Source organism: Ictidomys tridecemlineatus, chromosome 11 (genome assembly GCF_052094955.1).
Source record: "Ictidomys tridecemlineatus isolate mIctTri1 chromosome 11, mIctTri1.hap1, whole genome shotgun sequence".
NCBI lineage: Eukaryota > Metazoa > Chordata > Mammalia > Rodentia > Sciuridae > Ictidomys > Ictidomys tridecemlineatus.
Genome location: NC_135487.1, coordinates 102171085 through 102196846, shown reverse-complemented (window position 1 = coordinate 102196846; position 25762 = coordinate 102171085). Strand labels below are relative to the sequence as shown.

Sequence of the window (25762 nt, the reverse complement as noted above, 5' to 3'; positions counted from 1 at the left end):
AGGCAGCAAAGCAGATACAGGAATGAAAAACAGATAAAGAGATAAAAAATACTAAAAATCAGTTGAAAGAAAAAAAGACAAAATGAGAGGCTCCAACAGAGAGCTAACAGGAACACTGGAAGGAAAAACAGAGAGGAATAAAAGCAAAAGCTCTAGTGATAAAGACAGAGTTTTTCAGAATTGAAGACTTGAAACAGCAGATTGAAGCAGCACATTGTCTTGAACAGGACAAAGAGAAATGAATTCACTCCCAAATATAACACAGAAACTACAGTATGTCAGATAGGAACTATAACCTTTAAGGTAACAGCTGAAAGAGACAAACAAGGAAAAATAAATAAATATACAATAGTGAAGGCTATAAACAACCCTTACAGGTCAGTCAGTCCAACGTTTTACTACAGCATTCCTGGAAAGGTCTTAAATAGCTAATCCTAATTCTGAATAGTCATGTCCTGGTTCTTCCTTCTGCCACCATATTCAAGAAAGCCTAGTTCTTCTTCCGTATAACATTAAAAAAATATTTTGGCTATAACATAAAGCAGAATGTAAACAATTGACACCTATTGCTTGGTTAATTAAGTACAGTTAATAGGGAACAGAGCAGTAAAGCAAGAGGGAGGAAGGTGGAAAGGGCCAGCCTTGGGAATACTGACAAAGCCTCCTAGAGGAAATAAGGTTTTGATAAGAAACACACAAATATCATTCCTCTATTCCCTCTCTTATCCAATAAAGAAAATGGTAACATAAAAAAGGACAAAAAGACAGGTGGCAACGATTAATACAACAAATTTCCTTTTGTTCCAAATTCTACTGGCCTCTTTTTTTTCTTAATAAAAAAACATTAGTAAGAGGAATTGGTATAGATACTTAGAACAACAGCTCCCAAGTGCACCTAGATTGGCAACTAAATTGGCAACTCAATAGCCTTCCATTATCCACTATGAGGTTTAGCCTGTTATTTATAAAATGGGGCAGAAGGAAAAGTACTAGAATTTACTTTACTTCAATTAAATTGTGTTTAATTTAAATATTTTTCTCATATATGAAATCATAATGAAATTTCAAATATTACTAATCATTTAAAATGTTAATTTCAGGGTTGGGGTTGTTGCTCAGCAGTAGAGCACTCACCTAACACATGTGAGGACCTGGGTTTGATCCTCAGCACCACATAAAAATAAATAAATAAAATAAAGGTGTGTCCAACTACAACTAAAAAATAAAATCTTTTAAAAAATGTTAATTTCATACTTATTAAAAATATGTTAAATGCTTACATATATTCATTTACATGTTTAACAAATTAACAAATGTATATAAAAGAAGTTGCAAAGTACCTTACTTGATGAAAACCACATAGATACTTTTAAAATAATTAACTCTGATGTATTTGTCCCCCCTAATGCTAGAGATCAAATTCAGGCCCATGTACATGCTAGGTAAGCACTCTACTGCCAAGCTACATCCCCAGCCTTAAAATGAATTTAAAAAGCAAGAAGACAGAGAATTCTATTCACTATTTTACTACAGACAGGGTTTTTGTTTGTTTGTTTGTTTGTTTAAAGCCAGGGACACTCTCTCACTGAGTTATGTCACCACTCTTTTTAATACAGTTATACTGGCCAGGCACAGTGGCACAAGCCTGTAATTCTAGAGGCTCAGGAAGCTAAGGCAGGAGGATCACATAATTCAAAGCCAGCCTCAGCAACATGGAGACACTAAGCAACTCAGTGAGACCCTGTCTCTAAATAAAATACAAAACAGGGCTGGAAATGTGGCTCAGTGGTTGAGTGCCCCTGGTACCAAAAAAAAAAAAATTATATATATATATATATATATATATGGTCATACTATTCTAAAAAGTATACAAAAAAGTATCTATAACAGGGCTGGGCTCAGTGGTAGGTAGTGCACTTGCATGTGAGGCACTGGGTTCGGTTTTCAGCACCACATATAAGTAAATAAAGGTCTATAACTAAAAAAATAATTTTAAAAAAGTATCTATAACAATCAAATAGTGTTTTACTCCCCACTGCACTGGGGATCAATAACCCAAGGCCTCACACATGCTAGGCGAACCCTTTACCACTGAGCTACACAATTCCCCAACCCAGTAGCATTTTTTATCTTAAAATGATTCACTCGGACAAGAAAATTTAATGACAGGACCATGAACTGGTAATGGAAATTATAGGTTTGAAAGAATATTGAGAAGTCATCAAGTTTAACCTCCGACCTCCATTAAGATTTATAACTGCTGGGGGAGGGGAATGGTACATGCCTGTAATCCCAGTGATTTGGGAGACTAAGGCAAGGAGGATCACAAATTTGAGGCCAATCTGGGTAATTTAGCAAAACCCTCTCTCAAAAATATGAAAAGGGCTGGGGATGTGGCTCAGTGGTAGAGCACCTCTATGCTCAAACCCTAGTATGGGGGTGGGGAGGGGTTAGAGCTAATAATTATTTACAAGAATTATTAGTCAATAATAATTTTAGTCCCCACAATTTATTAATCCCTAATAATAAACCAGACTTCATAATTCATCCCTTAATAGCATCTCTCAAACAATTAAATAACTAGTACACTGTTTCGCATTTATTGAGTCCATCCTCATCCCTGCTCTCAGAGAACCCTTTCCAGGAACCCCGACCTACTGGGAGGTCTGAATCCAGGAACTCATGAGAACCAGGCAAGTGTTTTACCAAAGAGCCACACTCCCAGCCCTGGGAGACTATGTAGCTAGGCTGACTTCTAAGCACTGAACAAAGTATGCAATCAGAGTGGGCAAGAAAGGCTGCCCCTTCATCCAAGAAATCCTAGCCCTGCTTTACTCTGCTGGCAGTAAAAGTCTGCAAACAAACTAGTGACCAAGAAAAACAAAGCACACACAATTACATTTATGTCTATTATGCTTATTTGAATTTATTGAAACCATCTGATCTTAATTGCAATTTAAACAATATATCTTTTGGTCTGCTTCTTTCATTCAAGGATCTACATAAACTGGCAACACCCATTATATAATATAACTTACTTTTCTTGTCTCCAAGTTAGATCATCTAAATCCTTTAAACTTTTCATATCCAAATAATTCCCTCTAAGATACAATATTCAAATTCTGCAAAACCATTTAGTTATAATGTTTTAAGTAAGATACACAGTCTTTTATCAATCTGAGTAGGAATAGACATGAGGAAGAACTAAGAATATATTTAAAACAAAGTTACTATATTAAATTTAAGAGCACAAGTTATAGGAACAAATAAACATAAAAATCATGGGGAAGAGCTGGGGTTGTGGCCCAGCTGTAGAGCCCTCACCTAGCAGTGCGAAGCCCTGGGTTTCATCCTCAGCACCACATAAATAAATAAATAAATAAAATTAAGGTATAAAAAAATTATGGGGTAAATAAACTAGGATGCCAGAATATCCATCTGTAGAATGAACTCAACTTATCTTAGGTAAACTGGTTATTTTCTGTCAAATTATCACATATCTGTTAGTAAACCCTAATTTATTTTTAGATGGACTAAAGGTAGCTTGTCACCTAATCCAGCCCACCCCCAACACACACAGTGCTAGGGATGGAAATCAGGGCCCCAAGCATGCTACTCAAGCACTCTACCACTGAGATAGATTCCCAGTCCCCCAAATTCCTATTTCTGACTACATTTTCTCTGGAGGAGAAGAAACAAGATGACAAGTAAAAGAAATGATACAAGCAGGGGCTAGGGTTGTGGCTCAGTGGTGGAGCGCTTGTGTAGTATGCACTGGGTTCAATCCTCAGCACCACATAAAAAAAAATTTAAAAAAAGGCAAAAAAAAAATGAAATGATACAAGCAAAATTAAGAGTAGGATGGTAAGACTAGGAAATACAGGAAAATATGAGGCAAACATGTACAGACAAACACTCAGTTTGACTTTATTTAAACTGAATGTTGATAAAGCAACTAAAGGCAAAAAGAATGATTTTAACATTAGAATATATAACTAATGTGAGCAACTAGCGCCTAAAGCAATGGCAGTTGGGCCCAAGAATGGCTGGACACTTGATAAAGCAATCTAAGAATATCAAGAGAAAAATGTAAACAATACCCATCATTGAAGAGGCAAAGATCAAGTGGCAACAGAGAGCTTTCAAGATTTCCAATCCATCAAAGAGATAAAACAGCAGCAATACCCACAGTGATTGACAAACTGGATTACAAGAGAGCTATTATACAAAGAAAACAATGGAATACTTATACCAAATCTCTAGTTGGTAAAGTGCTATATTCATATGTTAACAGCTGAGAGAAAGATAAAGATATAAAGCTTCGGATATAAAAATTTGATAAATGGGAAAAGGTTGGGGGGGGAAGGAGAGAAATAAGTAATATTCCTGCATCTTTGCACATCTTTTAAAACTAAAATTTTAAAAAGTACCACCAATAAGATCTAAATATAATATGTCAGTAATTAATTGGCAAACTTAAAGAGAAATTCCATGGGGAGGGGGCAAAAATACATAGGGCTGGGGATCAATGGTAGAGCACTTGTCTACCATGTGAGGCACTGAATTTGATCTTCAGCACCACACAAAAATAAATAAATAAAGGTATTCTGTCCACCTACAATTAAAAAAATTTTTTTTTAAACTGTGAACTAGGGGCTTGGGATGTGGCTCAAGTGGTAGCGCACTCGCCTGGCAGCATGAGGCACTGGGTTTGATCCTCAACACCACATAAAAAAATAAAACAAAATAAAGATATTGTGTCCATCTAAAACTAAAAAATAAATATTAAAAAAACTGTGAACTAAAGATGAACTTGATATCATATATATGTAGCCAAGTACACACCTGTAATTCCAGCAACTCAGGGGGCTGAGGCTGGAGGATCACAAGTTCGAGGCCTGCTTCAGCAACTTAGCAAGGCCCACTTCAGCAACTTAGCAAGGCCCTAGCAACTTAGTGAACACCTGTCTCAAAATTTAAAAAAAAAAAAAAAATTTAAAAACAGCTGGGACTATGGCTCAGTGGTTAAGCACTCTTGGGTTTAATCCCCCCAAAAAAGATTACATATATGTATCTATATCTAACAGTGTTGAGCATGATTTTTAGTATTAACTCACAACTACCATACATTCCAAAAATACATTGCTTTACACAATCCTGATTAATAAAATAACTACAATCATAATGCTTACTTAAATATAACATCCTGTTCTCTATCATTGTGGAGAAATAGAGATTTCCTATAAATTATGCTGCAAAACTAGATTTACTAGAGATTATGCTGTAAAAACTACATCACTAAAGTTATTCTTAAGCAAATTTATAATCCTAAAGAATGCACTTCAAGGGCTGGGGATGTGGCTCAAGTGGTAGTGCACTCACCTAGCATGCATGAGGCACTGGGTTCGATTCTCAGCACCACATAAAAATAAAATAAAGATGTTGTGTCCACATAAAACTAAAAAATAAATATTTTTAAAAAAATGTACTTCAAGGGGCTCAGCAGCAGAGTGTTTGCCTCGCACATGTGAGGCACTGGGTTCAATCCTCAGCACCACATAAAAATAAATAAATAAATAAATAAGTAATTATGTCCATCTACAGCTAAAAAATATTTTTAAAAGGAATATTAATATGTTTGGACATATTAATATTGGACATAGCTCAGCTGTAGAGCCTAATGTGCTCTGGGTTTGATACCAGTACTGCAAAAAGAAAAAAATAATACACATATGTTCAACTAAAGGAGAAAGGTCTTATACTATACTTGTAAACAATATTTTTTCCCTTGGTTTTATTTCTCATCAAACTGAACTCCAGAGTAAGAAAAGTGTTAATTTTATATCCTATAAAACTATTTTAAATAGATAATAGCCTTTTAATCTATTAATAAAATGAATAATCTTTTGAAAAGAGTTTTGACTTGACTCTTGCATAAGAAAAAAATGATTTCTAAAACAGGTGCTATTATCCTAGCTACTTGGGAAGCTGAGGCAGGAAGATGGAAATTAGATACTAGCCTGGATAACTTAATCAGACAATGTCTCAAAAAAACATAAACAAACAAAAAACACAGGGGAACTAGGGATTTAGATCCGTACTAGAGGGCCTTGAGTTCAATCCACAGTGCCAGTGAATGAATGCATAATAAATTTTTTAAAAAAATGACTGGAAATGTAACTCAATGGTAGAATATTGTAGATTTAAGCCCCCCGACACACACGTATTTCTAGATAATTATTAGCACATAAAATTGGATACATAGAAGTATTAGAAAATCAAAGTTATAAAAGATACAATGAAGCTGGGTGCAGTGGCTCATACCTTAGGAGACTGAGGCAGGAGGATCCAGAGTTCAAAGCCAGCCTTAGCAATTTAGCAAGACCTTAAGGAACTCAGTGAGAACCTGTCTCTAAATAAAATACAAAAAGAGGCTAGAGGGGGCTGGGGATATGGCTCAAGCGGTAGCGCGCTCGCCTAGCATGCGTGCGGCCGGCCGGGGTTCGATCCTCAGCACCACATACCAACAAAGATGTTGTGTCTGCCGAGAACTAAGAAAAAATAAATAAATGTTAAAATTCTCTCTCTCTCTCTCTCTAAAAAAAAAAAAAAAAAAAAAGAGGCTAGAGATGTGGTTCAGTAGTTAAGTGTCCCTGGGTTCAATCCCTGGTACAAAAAAAAAAAAAAAAGATACAATGACTTTTTAAAAAAGATTCAAAACTCTAGTTAACCTCAATTATATAGTCAATATCAAAATGACAATTTGGTATAAAAACAAAAGGTTATAAAAATACTAAGGATTCAAACTAAGCCCAATTTCTACCAAAAAAGAAAGACCAACCTAAATATATACATATTTATGTCATTCCATTTTCCTATCCATAATCATTTTGTTAATAAATAAAAATGAATTGAAATTTTATCTTTTTAGGGCCTATACAAATTGGACAAACATGATACAATTAACAGCTCAAAAATAAATTCAAAATAAATAATCTTATGAACACATTACTATAACAGAAAAAAAGATAAATAATTATTAGTAAATAATGGGAAGTATACAACTTTGAGAAAAACTAGTTACCAAGTCTCCACAGAACATGACCCATAGTCTTTTTTTTGGAGGTAGTGGGTATTGGGGATTGAACTCAGGGGCATTCAACCACTGACCCATATCCCCAGTCCTCTTTTGTATTTTATTTAGAGACAGGTTCTCCCTGAGTTGTTGGAGCCTCGCTTTTGCTGAGACTAATTTTGAACTCATGATCCTCCTGCCTCTGTCTCTTGAGCCACTGGGTTTACAAGCATGCACCACTGTGCCCCACTGATCCACGATCTTTTATTGCTATAGTCCTCCCTTATCTGTGATTTCACTTCCCTAGATTCAGTTACCAACAATCAACCACAGCCCAAAAATATTAAATGGAAAACTCCAGAAAACAGAAGTTCATAAGGTTTAAATTGAACACCATTCTGAGTAGCATGATGAAATATTTTAGCTCCACCCAGGCTATGAATCATCATCAGTTTGTCTACTGTATCCATGCTGTATATATTACCTGCCCATCCATCACTCAGTAACTGCTATCTTGGTTATCAGACTATCCCAGTATTACACCCCTTGTATTCAAGTAACCCTTATTTTACTTTATATTGGTTCCAAAGTGCAAGAGTAGAGATGTTGGCAATTTTATTTCATTATAGTTATAATTGTTGTATTTTATTGTTGATGTTAATTTCTTACTACATCTAATTTATAAATTAAAGTTTATATACATGTTTCTATACAGAAAAAATATAGTTTTATAAAGATTTTTATTAGCATATTTACACACACACACCTTAGATGCCTAAAACCTCAGATAGTACCAAACACTACACAGAGGCCTCGGAAGTATCCTCCATGGACAACTGGGGATTGTTGTACTGGTTAACCACCAGCTTCAATCACTCAGTATACACAGATATGATCATTTAAAAGCCAAATAGGTAAATAGAACAAAAGTGTCCTTTCTACTGAGCACTGTTTTTCAGTCAGTAAATGACATAAATATGTTTCTGTAACACAAGGGCTTTAAAAAGTAAAACCTGGTTTCAAATACATTTCTAAGCAGAAATCAATCCCAAATGCAAAAGGATTATAAAAGCTGAAAAAAGAGCCCCAAAGAGTTTGAATTCATTCATAGAATCCAGGCACTGTGGTGCACAACTAGCAACCCAGGAAGCTGAGGCAGGAGGATCAAAAGTTTGAGGCCAGCCTCGATAACTTATTGAGGTCCTAAGCAACTTAGCAAGAGCCTGTTTCAAATTTTTTTTAAAAGATACAAATTGGTGTGAATATACTATATAGACAACAAAAGATATGAAAAATTGTGCTCTATATATGTAATAAGAATTATAATGCATTCCAAAGGGATATAGCTCAGTAGTAAAGAATCCCAATACAAAAAAAAATTCTTCATAGGAAAATATACCTGTCTTCTCAAAAAGTATCATCATTCTGTGAGAAAATAAATGTTTCTATTCAGCTCAATAATGTTACATGATGATATGGAACGAAAAATTCTAATGAAAAAGGACCAGAGAAAGATTTTAGGAAGCAAGAAAATCTGTACTGCACCATGAATGAAGGCAAATATTCCAGTCAAGGGAAACAACTCAAGCAAAAGCAAGAAGGTAAGAACACATATACTGTGTTTTAGGATAAGAATACTGGGTTAGGAAGAATCAAAGTGATGTCTGAAAACACAGAACAGTACCAAACTGTAAGACTCTGACTATGTGGCTGAAGTACATATTTGGCATTGTATTTATACAATGGGGAACATTGTAGTTTTTTTTTAAACAAATAAAAAGGAAAATTGGATCTGTAGTAGGAAGATAAACTGCAGCATCATACAAAGCAGGTGAGGAGACAGGCAGAAATATACACCAAAAACAATTACTGAAGAGGAAGCCTCCTATCACTGCACAACATCAAGCACACTGCTTTTGCACACATCCAATGAACTTCTTGATTTCATGTCTGGGAAAAAGATAGGAACTATGAAGCAGCAAAGAATGCTATACTAGTCAGAAAACTGTACTTTAATACTTTCTTGTTCTATGGTAAAGAGTACATTCATATTCATGAAAATTACTCAGAAAAGTCTTACTCTTAATTTATAAATTTTTTAATAAAAATGACAAAAGGATATTAAAAATGTCAGGCAATTTAGATGACAATGAAAGCAAGACAGTAGATCTAAAAGAAGGATGGAAATATTTCTGCAGAGTTCACAATAAAACACAAGACCTAGAGGCATCTTTAAGTAGAATTATGTACCACAAATGGGATCCAGGCACATGCTGAGCTTTAAATACAAGCATTACAACATGTTTGAGTTCAAGCCATGGTTTTAATCCCAGAACAGAGTTATATGATCTTAAGTGAAATTCTCAGAGGTGGAGTGAGCATAATTATACTTAACAATGTGTTGTGATGACTACAGATAGGATTTGTAAAGTACCTAACCCAGTGCCTGGCTCTGGCACATAACAAAAGTTCTCAATAAAGAACAAAGTAATGGGCTGGGGATGTGGCTCAAGAGGTAGCGCGCTCGCCTAGCATGCGTGCGGCCCAGGTTCGATCCTCAGCACCACATACAAACAAAGATGTTGTGTCTGCCGAAAACTAAAAAAAGTAAAATATTAAAAAAAAAGAACAAAGTAATGAAATAGCTGTTGTTATTATTACAAATAGAATACATGTATTAGATTTGGAACAGTCTAAATCCATGTGAAGTTTTCAACTTTAGAACTGCAAAAATTTACAAATTTCACTTTTTAAGTAAATCTTAGAAATATTTTATGCTTAAAGAGAGGCCATTTTGAAAACTAGAACTTTGAAAACTAGTATATCCTATCACTGTTGTAATTCAGCCTATTACCAAGTCTCAGATTTCTATTAAAACGTTTGTAACACTACTTGGCTGATCGAATAAAGGAAGAAACTACGACTAAACTGTCAAAGAGGATTTTAGGGATATGCCTCTAAGGCAAAATATCACACAATCCTTTACTTCACAACCAGTTCACTCCTCAAATTATAAACAACAGCCTGAGAAACTGCTTCCCAAAAGGAATCCACGGAAAGGAGTAAAGAAGAGTAGGTCTGAGACCCTCCCTCACCCCTAAACTCCTACCCTTCCTTAACGCACACCAAGAAGACCAACAGTGGGTCCCTATTTCACTTCTAAACCAAAGCTGCTCCTCAATAGAGAGGACCCACGCCAACACACTGGCTATTATCAGTCGGGAAATCTTAGGTGCACAGTTCTAAAGTGGCAATTTGAAAATCAGCTTGGCTGGTCAAGTTCGCTCTTCCAACACACGCCAGGCACCAACACCAGCCAACAGAGAGGAAAACCAAGAACCTACTTCTCTTAATTCTACCACGGTTAAATTATGCATTAAGGGAAATACAATTTCCACCCTCCCTCGTTTTCTTGAGCAGAGTTCAAGTGATACTAGTTAAAATTACCCAACTGGTTATCCTTAAAACATAACCTTCGAAGATAGTCTGCAGATTTCAAGAAAAGATTTTCTTAAAGATTTTAAACTTGTTTGCAGCAATTGCCAATTTCATTTTCTCAACAGAAAACCGACCAGTTGGTGCTCAAGGGTTCACGAATTTAGCTATCAAGCGCCCGACTGCAAGTGACGGCGACGCGCCCACGATTAGATTCCACAGGGATTCGTATTTCAAATCTACTGTCCACTACGCTCAGAATACATGAGGAGTCACTGTACCCTGGCATAATTTTTATTTTAAAGAATCTAAGGAACGAAGCTCTTCAAGTCTTACCCTCATTAAAAAGTTTTCCTGTGTAACTCTATATATCAACCAGGCGAATGAGAATTCATACTCCATTTGTGTATGATGTGTCAAAATGCATTCTACTGTCATGTTTAAACCAAGTAGAACAAATTTTTAAAAATTGGGGGGGAAAAGTTTTTACACAAGAAAGCAACTGAGCTCCCGCACTGGCGCGGGCGGCTCGGCACCCGGAGTTGGCATTCGGGACGTCTGGTCCCCCGCAGGGCCCACAGATTAGAGCCACCCCGCCCCCTCAGCCCCGCACCGCGCTCGGCCCTCAAGGGACAAAGGAGGTCGCCCCCAGATTCCCGACAGAGGAGCCTACCCCAACTCCCACACTCACGCACCCCACCCCGCGCTCGCTGTGGGCCCCCTCAACGCCTCAGTCCCAGAGCCCCGCACAACTCACCTCCAGCGGGCCGGCAGGTAACTATTGTGCGGAGGACTCCGCGGAGCTGAAGCAGCTGCCCCGGGCGACAGGCGGGGGCTTAGGGCCCCTCCCTCAGGCGGGTCCGCGCGCCGCCGCGGGCGAGCCAGGCAGGGGCACCGCGGGAGGCCGGCGCGCGCCCCCTGCGCCCGCCCCCGGAAGGTCACGTGGTCCAGAGTTCTGGACACCCCTCGCTTCCCCCAGAGCGTCCCCCCGCCACCTAGGGGTCCCACAACGCCGTCAGCCCTCGGCGCCGGCGCTCCTCTGCGCCTGCGCCCCAGCTTCAGGCGCTCCCATTCAAACAGACAACGCCCCGCGTCTTTCGGACCAGCCAATGGCAATGGCCGGAGGCGGAGTGGGGCGGGGCTCTCGCCCGCTCCCTGCTCCCCGCTGCTGGCTCCCCAATCGCCGCTCCCGGCTCCCCAGCCCAGGACCTGGGAGCCTGGCTGAATCGGCACTTGCGGGGCTCAGTACCCTCGGACCGGGGTCCTCTCCTCAACCACCAAATTGAAGTTTCTTTTCCACTTAGTTCTTCTCTAGACACGGAAAAGTGGAACAATAAGTACCGTGCGGAGTTCAGATAGGGTATAGCTTAGACCCCTTTAAAGGATGGGAGCCCCAGGCAAGGGCCTCCTTCCCTGAAGTCTGGGTCCCGCCCTAGAGAAAGAGTATTCCAAGTGGCAGATGCCGGATGTAGAAGGAAAAAAAAAAAGAGAGACTTGTGTGAAAGGAACAGAGGGACCCGTGTGAAAGTCTGAACAAGGCATCCTCAGTTCTTGACTCTCTGTGTCACAATTCTAGCGTGTCCAGCTGTTGAAAAAGCAAATTTCTTTTTGCTGTAGGATCGCTGGTTCCCAGGAAAATTAGTTGGCAGTTTGCGTCAGTTTCAGCAGCTGCATTCCAAATACACCAAGAATAGGTTTTATTTCTATTCACTTCTCCATATCGAATTGATCAAAAAATAGGTTTCAGATTCTTCGGCACTACAGTCTCTCTGGTGTAAAGAATCTGATGTTACGTTATTTCTCAAATGAGTATTTCTGCACTAAAATGAAATTGAAATGTTTTACAGGGTTAGAGATATGCTTAAAAAAAAAAACAGGGGTTGGGGTTGTGGCTCAGTGGTAGAGTGCTCGCCTACACATGTGAGGCACTGGGTTGGATCCTCTGCACCACATAAAAATGAAACAAAGATATTGTGTCTACCACCTACAACTAAAAAATAAATATTAAAAAGAAAAAAGAAAAAAACCGGCTTTCTGAATGATGGGTCATATCTAGTGATCCAAGTAACATTTCTTATGAGGCAAATTGTTTAAAGCAACAGTATTGGCTTCAAACTAGACTTGGGTTTGAATTTCAACTCTGCCCAACTCTGCAGATTGACTTTGAACAAGTGACATACCTTCTTTAATCTTCGTTTCTTCACCTGTAAAACACAGATAAGGTCCCTTCTAGTTAGAGTTTTAATGATGCTTCAGTGAGGTAAGGTTTATGAGGTGGTTGACTTAGGGTCTGATACAGAAACTGCTCAATACATGATACCTATTAGCATTAATATCAACAACCACCTTTAATATCAGGTTCTTAAAAGCAATAGCTGAATTAACCAACTATACTATTTCAGAGGTATATATTATAATTCCTTTTGACTCATAAATTCTTTGAGGGTATTGATACTATGAAAGACACAAAGGAAGTGCAATATATTAAATTCTGCATGTCCAAAAAAAAATCATTATCCCCTCCCCGACACCCACCACAAACCTTACAGATGTGACTTACTATTTCTGATATTAGTTATCTCCATCTTCCTGATCTCTTAAATTATCTTTCAGGCCGTATAAATCGGATGACGTTATCCTCTTACTTGAATTTAGTGACTTCCCATTTGATTTTAAATAAAATCCAGACACCTACCATAGATCACAAAACCTAAGCCATCTTGCCCTGCCTACCTCTCTACTCCTGTCCTCATATATGACTTCTTTCCAAGTACACAAGGCATTCCTCTGGCCCTGGAATAGACCAAACTTCAAGGTCTTAGGACCTCCTTCCTGGCAGCTCCCTCTACTTAGGCTGTTCCCCAAGCTTTTTAAAAGACTGGCTTGAATTCATTCCTCAGCCTTCTCTTTATGCATTACGGTTTTTGGCAAATATTTATGGAGTTTCTGATGTGGGCCAGGAAATGGTCTAGATACTGAAAATACAGTTGTGAGCAAAACAGAGTGAAAGACTACTTTAGATTTAGGGTCAAGGCCTCTCTGAGATACCCAGACTGAGATTTGAATTACAAGGGGGAGCTAGTCTTCCTCAAATTTCGGGGGAAAAGCAAGTTAGGCAAAGGAAACAGCTAATGCAAAGTTCCGTGAGGATAAGCTTTGTGGAAGGCCACTGGAGCAGAAGAAAAGAACATGCAAGAGGCCATGCAGGCCTTCATAAGGCAGAGTAATGAGTTTGGACATTATTTTCTAAGCATTGAAGGAAGTCAGCAAAAGGTTTTAAACATGAGAATAATTTCATCTGATTTATACTTTTAAAAAAGCACTCTGTAATAAATCCAGAATTTGAGACATTCTCTAAGACATCTATGCCAGCCTCTACTTAATAGTCAATATCACACACAAAAAAAAATTTAAAAATGGACATGAATCTTGTTGGAGTCTTGGGAAAGACAGGAAAACTATAAAATATATATTAGAGATAACTGAGAAATTTAAATATATACTATATATTAGATGATATTATAGAATTACTATACTGTTATTATCTCAGGTTTGACATGGAATTATTGCTATACAGGAGAATTAATATTTTGAAAATGCAGGTTAAATATTTAAGGGTAAAGAACATGACTTCTGTAACTTATATTCAGACAATTCAGCACAAAACTGAGAGAGAATAAGAAATACAAACCAAATATTAAGAACTGGGTCTTGGTGAAGATACATGGAGAGAGAGATGTATATAATTCTTCTATATACTATTGGTATATGATTATTTTATCTTTTCTGGAAATGTGGAATTTTTCAGGATAAAAAAATAAGAAAATCATCCCATAGACTTCCATTTCTGACAGTAATTAATTATATGCCCCATCCAATTCTCTCAGTGAAAACAACTTAAAATACTTTAGAAATTAAAATTAAAAAACTGTATAAATTTTGTCAATGAGCTAGTAAGTAAGAGGTAAACCAAATACCTTTTAAAGGAGCCCAGTTTGTTTGGACCAAATAAATTTACCCAGGAAAAGTTCCAAAAAATGTGACTGATCAATCAAATTGCAATTCATGCAAAGCAACAAGATATGATAAGCAAGAATCATCAGGCAACAAAAACAAATAAAAAACATGGCAGAATCAGGCCCATGAAGACTTTGTAACTGAATTATCAAACACAGATTATAAGGTAAGTATATTTAATGTATTTTTGATAAGTAGATTTAATATATTTTTAAAAATCTGCTGGGCATGGTGGCACAAGCTTGTAATCCCAGCAACTCGGGAGGCTAGGGCAGGAGGATCACAAGGCCCTAGGCAACTTAATGAGAATTTACCTCAAAATAAAAATTTTTAAAAAGGGCTATGGATGTGGATCAGTGGTTAGGCACTCTGGGTTCAATCCCCAGTACCAAAAGAGAAAAAGAAATAAAAGATTAAAAATATAAGAATAAAGGACTGCAAAAAATAGCCAACAGGTTTAAAAAGTACCCAATAGAACTTCTAGACTTAAAAAAGAAATAAAGACATAATAGTTGAAATTTGAAATTCAATGAACATGTTTAACAGCAAACTGGATGTGGCTAAAGAAAGAAGTAGTAAACTGTAAGTCAGAACTCAAAAAAAATTTCATATGAGAAATATAGACGGAGAAGATCTAACATACAACCAGTCAAAATTCTAAGATGAGAAACAAACAATATTTTAAGCAGGATTTTTTTAAAGAAAAAGAAATTTGCACCTAGACTTAAGATAATAAAAATACAAAACACTAAAGACAAAGAGGCAATCATTTTGGGGGGTTATTTTGTTTTGTTTTGTTTGGTACCAGGAGATTGAACCCAGGGGTGCATAACCACTGTGCCTCATCTCTAGCCCTTTTTTTACATTTTATTTAGAGACATGGTCTCATTGAGTTGTTTAGGGCCTCAATAACTTGTTGAAGCTGGTTTTGAACCCTAGATCCTCCTACCTCAGCCTCTAGAGCCGCTGGGATTATAGGCATACGCCTGGCTCAAAGAGGCAAACTATTTTTTTTTTTATTGGTTATTCAAAACATTACAAAGATTGCAGAATCGCATCGGTTACACATCCACATTTTTACATAATGCCATAATAGTAACTGTTGTATTCTGCTACCTTTCCTATCCTCTACTATCCCCCTCCCCTCCCCTCCCATCTTCTCTCTCTACCCCATCTACTGTAATTCATTTCTCTTATTTTTTCCCATTCCCCTCACAACCTCTTATATGTAATTTTGTATAACAATGAGGGTCTCCTTCCATTTCCATGCAATTTCCCTTTTCTCTCCCTTTCCCTCCCACCTCATGACAGTTTAATGTTAATCTTTTCTTCCTGCTCTTCCTCCCTGCTCTGTTCTTAGTTGCTCTCATTATGTCAAAGAAGACATTTGGCATTTGTTTTTCAGGGATTGGCTGGCTTCACTTAGCATAATCTGCTCTAATGCCATCCATTTCCCTGCAAATTCCATGATTTTGTCATTTCTTAGTGCTGCGTGGTACTCCATTGTGTATAAATGCCACATTTTTTTTATCCATTCATCTATTGAGGGGCATCAGGGTTGGTTCCACAGTCTAGCTATTGTGAATTGTGCTGCTATGAACATCGAAGTGGCAGTATCCCTATAGTACGCTCTTTTAAGGTCTTCAGAGAATAGTCCGAGAAGGGCAATAGCTGGGTCAAATGGTGGTTCCATTCCCAACTTTCCCAGGAATCTCCATACTGCTTTCCATATTGGCCGCACCAATTTGCAGTCCCACCAGCAATGTACAAGAGTACACTTTTCCCCACATCCTCGCTAGCACTTGTTGTTTGACTTCATAATGGCTGCCAATCTTACTGGAGTGAGATGGTATCTTAGGGTGGTTTTGATTTGCATTTCTCTGACTGCTAGAGATGGTGAGCATTTTTTCATGTACTTGTTGATTGATTGTATGTCCTCCTCTGAGAAGTGTCTGTTCAGGTCTTTGGCCCATTTGTTGATTGGGTTATTTGTCTTCTTATTGTTTAATTTTTTGAGTTCAAAGAGGCAATCTTAAAAGCAGAAAGAGAGTACAAAATAATAGCTCCCCATAAATTTTAACAAAATTATTACAAATTGTGGCATAAAGCAACACAAATACATTGTCTTTCAGCACTGGTGACTAAAAGTCTGAAAATGGCTCAGTGGACTAATGTCAGGGTGTAGGCAGGGCTGTATTCCTTCTGGAGGCTCCAGGGGGAATCCATTCCCTGTCTTTTCTCACTTCTAGAGACTGTCTGCATTCCCTTCCTCCATCTTTAACCTCTCTTCCTACCATGTCCAAGCTCCACATTCACGCTGCGACAATCTCAAAACTGCTGCTTCTTTTCTTTTTAGTTGTAGTTGGGCACAATAACTTTTTAAATTTTTTATTTATTTTATGTGGTCCTGAGGATAGAACCCAGTGCCTCACACATGCTGGACAAGCGCCCTGCCACTGAGCTACACAACCATAGCCCTCATCTCAGGCTTCTTATAGCTCCCAGGCTCACCTGGTGTTCATGTCCCCTTGTCTTTGAATATACTTCTGACTTCTCTAACCTGGAGTGACCTTCCTCCCTGGCCTCCTTGACCTGGGGTGGCTGTCGCTTTCATTTCACTCTCATTTTTGAAAGACATTTCCATTACATTCAGCACATGAAAGATATTAATCTTCTGGCTTATATTTTTATAGTTGCAAAATTTAAAAATAACTTTTCAAAAAAAAAAAACCAAGGATTAGCACTCTACAATGGAACTTCAAGTGAACCCGATGAGCCCACATACGAACTTTAGCTTCACAGTATTTAAATAGTACAAACTAAAACATCAATGGGAAGATCTAGAAGCTGTTAGCAAAAGCAATCAAGTGCTCTCAACTCACATGTGCAAAAGAAGTTGCAAATTGTCCAATTAAACCATTTTACTACCTTATTGTTCCTAAGGTCACTTAGGGGTGGATTGCTTGAAAGGAGGCTGGGTTCTCTCATGACTAGCTAGCAGTCTTTCATGTGTCTTAATGTCTAAGAGTCAGTTTGCCTTTAGGATAGTATGCTTACTCAGACTTGTTCATCTCTGAAGATTATGCCCCTGTTTTACGATGCTATTATCAGTCTTAATTATGGGATTGCAAATGTACCCAGAGGTTCCCTTGGACAGGCAAATCATACGAATCTAAATTGTTATCCCATGGAACTCTTTCTACCTTAGTCTCTAGACCATCTCAGATAAGACCCTTCCCATTTATCTATTTATTTTTTATCAATATGACTTTGACAGAATTCTGGTTTTAGAGACATGAAGAACTAAGTAACTTTTGAGAGTTGACTCACTTCTCAGGTCAAATTCCTCCCAAGAAGCCAGGTATAGTCATCCCACGTACGTTGTCAGCATTTGTATCCAGCATCAACCAGATTCAACTAATCATACATTGAAAATGTTACAAGGGGAAATTTTATGTCTTTACCAAACATGTATAGACTTTTTTTTTCTTGTCATTATTCCCCAAACAATATAGTGTGACAACTGTTTACAGAGTATGTTCATTGCATTAGGTATTATAAGTAACTAAGAGGGTCGATGGGCAGTGTCTCGTTGGGGGGTTCTTCTTCCTGCCGAGGAGGGTGTAAGCCTCCTGAAAACTTAAAAGTCTAAAATAATTAGTGAAGAACAAAAGACAAAGAGTCAGAAATATATTTACAAAAGCAGAGCCCCTGATACATCCAGTCCACACAAGAACTGGAACTAGACAAAGGAAATGTGTTTTATTTAAGGGGGTACATCAAAGGCAGGGAAAAGGTTTCAAGGGCAGACTCTTGCTTCCAGAGGTCTTGCAGTCAGCAGGTTGATTTTCATCTTAGCAGGTCACGCCCATCTCAGGTGCTGTGTGGGACATGGCAGAGCAGGATAGAGTTCACAATATTCCTGGGCAATTGACCAGAGAAAATGTCCACTGGTCATTCCCAGACACCAGATGTTTCTATCCACTAGGCTTTGATGTGCAGTGACCCACACACAACCCATGATTGGCTGGTGACAAGTAACCTAGAAGTGATTTATAGGAGGATGTGGATGGGATATATGCAAACACTATGTCATTATCTAAGGGGCCTGAGCATCAGTGGATTTTGGTATCTGCAGAGGACCTTGGACTTGTGGCTATTGAAAGATACTTGTTAACATGCTGGAGAAAAGGGTAGAACTTTTGAGAATTTGAGCAGCACTAACATATCAATGTCATAAATTCTATTCATTCCTGTACTTACAACCTATATGACTTCCACCCTGACCACAGGCTTTCTTTAAGACAGATTTTTGTCTTCAGCACCTTGTAAAACCATCTGGAAGCATTAGAGATGGTCTCCCCTCTATCAATTGAGTTTTACAGGCTCTGTTCAGGTTAGTTTTCTCAACTTTCTTAGATCCACTTTTTTATGCCCTTCTTTAAGGGAAGAGGAGGAAGGAGAGAAGGAAAAAAGACTTACCATTAATTGAGCTCCCACTCTGTGTCAGACGAATGAGTCAGGAAGCTTATATACTTACCTCATTTAATTCCCACAATACCCTTTGTCCCCATTTTGTGGATGATGAAACTAAGATTCAGGGCATTTAGATGACTAATCCAAAGTCCTCAATTAATAAGAAGTAGAATAGTAGAGGTTAGGATGGTAGAGGTTAGGAAGGACAGCAGAATACAACAGACACTAGTATGGTAGTATGTAAAAAAGTGGATGTGGAACCAATGTGAATCTGCAATATGTATACGGGGTAAAAATGGGAGTTCATAATATGCTTGAATCAAATGTATGAAATGTGATATGTCAAGAGCTTTGTAATGTTTTGAACAACTAACAAAAAAAAAAAGAATAAAAAAAAAGTAGAGCTAAAAGTCCAACTCAGTTTGTTGTTTTTTGGTACTGGGAATTGAATCTGGGGCATTTTACCGCTGAATTATATCCCCAGATCTTTTTAATTCTTATTTTGAGACAGGGTCTCACTAAATTGCTTAGGGCCTCATTAAGTTACCAAGGCTGACCTAGAACTTGTGATCCTCCTGCCTCAGCCTCCTGAGTCTCTGGAATTACAGGCATGTACCAAGGCACCTGGTTCCATATCAGTTTTTTTTCTTTATTTTTATTTTTGGTACCAGGGATTAAACTCAGAAACTCATGACCACTGCCACATCCCAGCCCTATTTTGTATAGTGAATGCTTCAGGGAGCGGATTCTATGCTGGTCCTCATCACTGACTGTACCTCACACTCACCTGAGGCACCAAAGAGAGACTATTTGTGATCTCTCCGAAAAAACAAACTATCTTTAGAGCAGTGTTGTTTTTTTTTTTTCTTTCCACATTTTTTTTTTATTGGTGCATTACAGTGGTACATAATGGTGGTACTTGTTGTTACGTATTCATCCATGCACACAATAGAACAATATAACTTGGCCAGCACCACTTGCCTTCTACCCTCTGGTCCCTTTCCTCTACTGATCTCCCTCTGATTTTCAGAGGTGCCTGACCCTTCTCTCCCTCCTCTTTTCTTTTCCTTTATCCTCTCTTGCTACACATGAATGGAAACATTTGGCCCTTGACCTTCCGAGTTTGGCTCATTTCATAGAGCCGTGTTTCTCAATGTGGACCCTGTTGACAATTTTGTCAAGATCATTTCTCTTTGAACAGAACTGTTTTCTACCTTACTCCTTCCCCAACCTGCCATCCTAAATGCCAGCAGCCTTTCCCCCCTCTATGTCTGAAAGTCCCTGGGGGGTGGTTTCCACCCTTCAACTGCTCCAGTGCAGGTTACAGGAATGTCAGGGGCCCCAGCTTTAGGACCAGCTTCCTCCCTTCATTTAATGACATCCAAACTCCTCTTTTAGAGGTTTCTCCTTCCCTCTGGACCCTCTAATGTCTCCAATGTTCATCTCTATGACACAGTCAGGAACATTTCCAATTCTGTGACATAAATGTTGAATCCCCACTACATTCCGAGGTTGGGAGTATAGGTAGGCTCAGGACAAACATCGATATGAAACGATTAATTACAAGATTGTGGGGACCTGGCAGAGGAGGAAGCAATAGCTACCCCAGGTCAAGGAGGCCAGGGAGGAAGGTCACTCCAGGTTAGAGAAGTCAGAAGTATATTCAAAGACAAGGGGACATGAACACCAGGTGAGCCTGGGAGCTATAAGAAGCCTGAGATGAGGGCTATGGTTGTGTAGCTCAGTGGCAGGGCGCTTGTCCAGCATGTGTGAGGCACTGGGTTCTATCCTCAGGACCACATAAAAATAAGTAAAAATTTTAAAAAGTTATTGTGCCCAACTACAACTAAAAAGAAAAGAAGCAGCAGTTTTGAGATTGTCGCAGCGTGAATGTGGAGCTTGGACATGGTAGGAAGAGAGCTTAAAGATGGAGGAAGGGAATGCAGACAGTCTCTAGAAGTGAGAGAAGACAGGGAATGGATTCCCCCTGGAGCCTCCAGAAGGAATACAGCCCTGCCTACACCCTGACATTAGTCCACTGAGCCATTTTCAGACTTTTAGTCACCAGTGCTGAAAGACAGTGTATTTGAGTTGCTTTATGCCACAATTTGTAATAATTTTGTTAAATAAAATTTATGGGGGGCTATTATTTTGTACTGAGCTCCAGCAGTTGAGCCCCAGAAAACCACACCAAAACAGAATGGAGTCACTCATGCTAGGTGCCATGTCATCAAGGTGACTTTAGAAATGGGCCAGAAAACTCACAGGAACTAATCCAAAGCGACCCAAACAACCTCAGCTTTAACCTGATAGGAAAAGTAACTTTGAAATGACCAATCCATTTTTTGCTCCTTGTTTCTACTTTCTTTAGTATTTTCTTCCTGTAAAGCCCATCTGTTCCACCCAGCTCAGTATTTTGCAGATGACTCTCTAATAAAAGCCAATTAGAACAAGAGATCAACATTTTGTCTGTACCTTTCATAGAGATCAGCCATTTTTTTAAGGAGAATATCTGAAGGTAAGAGACTTTTGTTCATTTTCCCTTGTTTGCACAATAAATCCAGTTGGATCTTGGTGTTAAGAAAAAAAAAAAGCCAATTAGACCTTTAAACTCAGCTTATTGATTTTTGTTCTTTAACAATTTGTTGCAGCAACAATAAAAAACTAACACAATAACCAATCCAGTTATTTTTTTTTTTAATAGTATAACTTTGATGAGTCCTATGTCTTCTGTTTCTTCTTCCTCTTTGTAATGCATGGTCTAACCAGAGTGGAAGCCAGAGTCTTTGGAATCAGACTGACCTAACCTATCTCTGCTCCTAAAAGTTCATTTTTTACCCTAAGGAATGCTATTTCCCTTGGGAGCTGTGGAGAGGATTGCAGAAGTGATATATACAAAGTGCCTAGCACACAGTAGGTCTCCAACAAATGTTCCTTAACTTCCCATCAAATATTCTATTTCAAGGGACTAAATCCCCACTGCCAGTGACCTGCTGTGTCATTTTATCTAAATGGCTTCCTCTTCCTCAATCTGTTCCATAAAGTTAAAGGGAGATACTTATTATGTCCCTCCGAGTGTTTAATTAATTTGTAATGTGACTAGGTACTCCTGGTGGAAAAAGAGTTATTAGATGCAAAGTGCTGTTATCTTTCAAGCAGGTAATTGTTTCCTGTCCTAAATTGTTTAGCGTTATACTGAGTTTCCATCTCTGAGATGATGGCATTGCATGAAAGGATAAAGAAATACCTCACTGAGGTGTTTCAAGTCATAAATAATTAATGCTTATTAAGCCTACCCAAGCCTATCTTAAAAGTCTAAATGTTGATTGTTTACCTTTCATATGGTTACTTCCGGTATTTTAATACAATTCATATTAAAAAGTTGGCGTTTCAGCATGAGCTTAAGTAATATTTACTTCAAAATCATGTGTGTAGGGGTGTAAATTTAATACTATTTAAAGAGCTTGGTGGGTTTTACAAGAAAGGTGTTGGGGACGTATTGATAAATAATATTTTTCTATCATGGAATAACTTATAACACACTTATATTTCAATTTTTATCTATATGAGATAAAAGATACAAACCAAAAATGCTCAATCTTTAAAATACTGAGAGACTTTATGAAAAATTTTTTTTCCAGTGCTAGGGATTAACCCAGGGCCTTGTGCTTGCTAGGCCAGTGCTCTACCTATTAGTTGCTGAGGCTGGCTTTGAACTTGTGATCCTCCTGCCTCAGCCTCCCCAGCTGCTATATTAAAGGCATGCACCATTGTGCCCAGCCACATCACATTAGAAAGCACTGCTACTACGTTAGAAAGCACTACTGTATAAATTTCCATATAAGTAGCTCATTCATCAGGATTGTTTGTATTGGGGTGAGGGTGGGGGAGGATTTATAGACCCAGGACTTAGGTTCTTTAGTAATGGGTACCATTTATTGGATATGACAGATACTGCACTAAGAAAACGTTCTTTTTATTCTTACACCAATCTTTTAAAAATTTCACATTTTACAAAGTAGAAAAATATGGATCAGACAAGTTAGGTAACGTGCCTCAGATTGTGAAACTAGAAAGTGACAGTACCAGGATTCAAACTCTTGTCCTGCTGTCCCCAAGACTGTGAGGTCACGTGCTTTACCCTACACATTGAACTTTCTTCTTTTTGGGAAAGCCATTCCCTCCTTCTGCTCCCCAGAATACTTGCTCAGCAATGAGGGTATTGGTCTGGGTGATCTTGCACCTTTTGCTGCTCAAATGTTTTATGAACTTTCAATTGACATTTCATTTTTTTCTTTTTTTTGGTATCGAGGATTGAGCTCAGGGGTGCTTAACCACTGGGGAACATCCTCAGCCCTTTTTTGAATTTTATTTAGAGACAGGGTCTCACTGAGTTGCTTAAGGCCTCACCGTTGCTGAGTTTGGCTTTGAACTTGCGGTCCTCCTGCCTCAGCCTCTTGAGCCTCTGGGATTACAGGTGTGCACCCACTGCACCCAGCTCATTTTCTTTTTTATATAAAAGAATATACAGAGATGTTACTATTTAAAAATGGAATTGTGATAAGCAAATATGAACCAATCTTATATTTATGCTCTAAGGTGCTTATTAAATGATGCCAAGAAATTGCTGAAGACTACTTTCTCTCCCACAAGCAAGGGAATGCAACCTCTTCAGGATGTGTTGGTGGTGGGTGGGGGGCTTCTCTTCTCCCAAGTACAAAGCCCAGAAGACTTCCCTTTCTAGGGTTACTCTGAAAAACTGGTGTACAGGCACATCTGCAAGCCCACACATGCAGGCAGCTGGTGAGGTCAGGCTAGAGGCGAGGATGAAAGTCAGGCATCTTCTGCACCCAGTTCTAAACTTCAGAGCATCTTTCCATTTACTGGAACCATACTAGGGACTTTTTCTATGCATGAAATATAAAAATTCATGACAAGGCTCAATTTGGGGGCACAGTGCATCTTCTAGACAAAGCAGTTGTCTTGGTGCCCAAACTGAAGCTGTTATCTTCCTAAACATGTTATCTGAGTGAGTCTTTGCTCCTTTGTACTTTCTGGGTTTTCTCTAGACCTAGGGCCACAGGAGGAACAGGCTCCTGTGTGAGGCGTGGCCAAATATGACCTGTGGTTCTTAACAGTCAATAACCATTAGCTGACCACAAATGTGTTTACAGCATAGAACAGCACAGTCTAACAGAGGCGACCATCCTTTCATGTTTAGATAATCATCTTTTCATATTTTTAAGTGATATGTATATTTAATTCATGCCCTTTGTTTTTTTGTGGGTCATTTTATTATTGAGTTATCTTTATTCTAAAACACTTGGAAAATACCAGAAAGCATGTCCAAGAATCACGATTAATTCCTCCTTACTTTCACATACTAGCATAAGTCTATTGCCATTGTCATATGTATGGAACACCCCATTTCTCTCACCTCCACTGCGGGAGACTTTCAACTTCCCCAATCCCAAAATTCCTTCCCAGCCTCAGGTCTCGCACACAACGTCCCCTCCGCCCAGAACACTCTGCCCAGAACACTCTGCCCTGACTCTTGACATGGCTGGCTCTGCATCACTGGGGCTCAACTTGAAATTCTAGTCCTCAGAAAGCTCTTTTCCTGCCTACCCTATCTCAAGAAGGCCTTTTCCTCCTTTCTTTCTCCCAGTAGTCTCTTCCTATCCTTCAAGGCACTTATCACCGTAATAATATGCAGTGTTCTTGATTCTCTGCAATTAATTTCTGTAAAGTGATTAGAACAGCACTAAGCACATAATAAGTGCCCTATATAAACACTTATACAGTTTATAAGTGTTTATATAAAAAAATCAACTTGGATAATGCTCACAACAAACCTATATGGTAATGCTATTAGTATCCTCATTTTATAGAGGATATTTTACAGAGGAACAGAGAAATTAAGTAAACTTGCCAAAGATGGCAGTTTACTGGGTAGTAGATCCTACCTATAAAATAGCCTGGCACTAAAGTCCACACTCCTAGTTATTTTCATTATTTCTCCTTGATTACAGGACCTAGCATAATGCCTTGCACCTGGTAGGTATACTCAAAAGATATTTAATAGTTTAAGAAACAACTTTAAGTTGAAAATAAAATTTACCTGTAATCCTACCGTGTGGAGATTTGGGGAATTCATTCTTGATTTTTTTCCTTAACGTGTAGATAGACTATTATCAACATCATAACTTTTAGAAATCATTTTGAAGAGCATAGATCAGGTACCACAGGTTTAAAATCTTATTATTTTTAAAAATTATATTTTCAAATCAGTGTTCTTCCTTTTGGCAGTGGGTAGAAGATGGGAGAGGAGGACATGTCTTTAGAAAAAGGGGATAATATTTGATACTATGAAATATTCTGGTCCTTCTTATTGATGGGCAAAAGTTGTCAAAGATCAATTGGAAAGTTTAACAAATCAGAACAAATTTTTAAAAATTAATAATAAAAAATGGAAAGTTTAGGAAAAGAGGAAGTTTGAGCAGTGAGGTTTGTTTTTTAAATCATATATCTTTAAATTTATCATGAGAATTATTTTCAGAAGACCAATTGACAAGAGTTTTCTTAGTGTTCTCAAAGCACAAGGCAAGGTCCATGGTTTACAGCACAAATTGGATCATTCTTGATGGTGATGGCATGGCCACATCAGCACAGCTGAAAGAAGGATTTGCTGACCACCAGTGGATAAAGAGACAGCATTGACCAAACAGCAAGAAGAGCAAGTGAAGGTTGCTGGTAAAA

General features: G+C 38.4%; 1 protein-coding gene across 4 annotated transcripts in view; it reads right to left on the bottom strand.

Moving 5' to 3' along the window:
* The window catches only part of Gpsm2 (G protein signaling modulator 2), a 53479-nt gene extending 41983 nt beyond the window's left edge, over positions 1–11496 (bottom strand). The window contains exon 1 of one of the 4 annotated variants that reach the window (XM_078026924.1): positions 11268–11496. The gene's annotated coding sequence lies outside the window, so the exon portion shown is untranslated. The remainder of the gene's footprint in view (positions 1–11267) is intronic. The other 3 variants (XM_021735119.3, XM_021735118.3, XM_013364139.4) reach the window with 3 other exon arrangements.
* Between the last annotated feature and the right edge of the window lie 14266 nt (positions 11497–25762).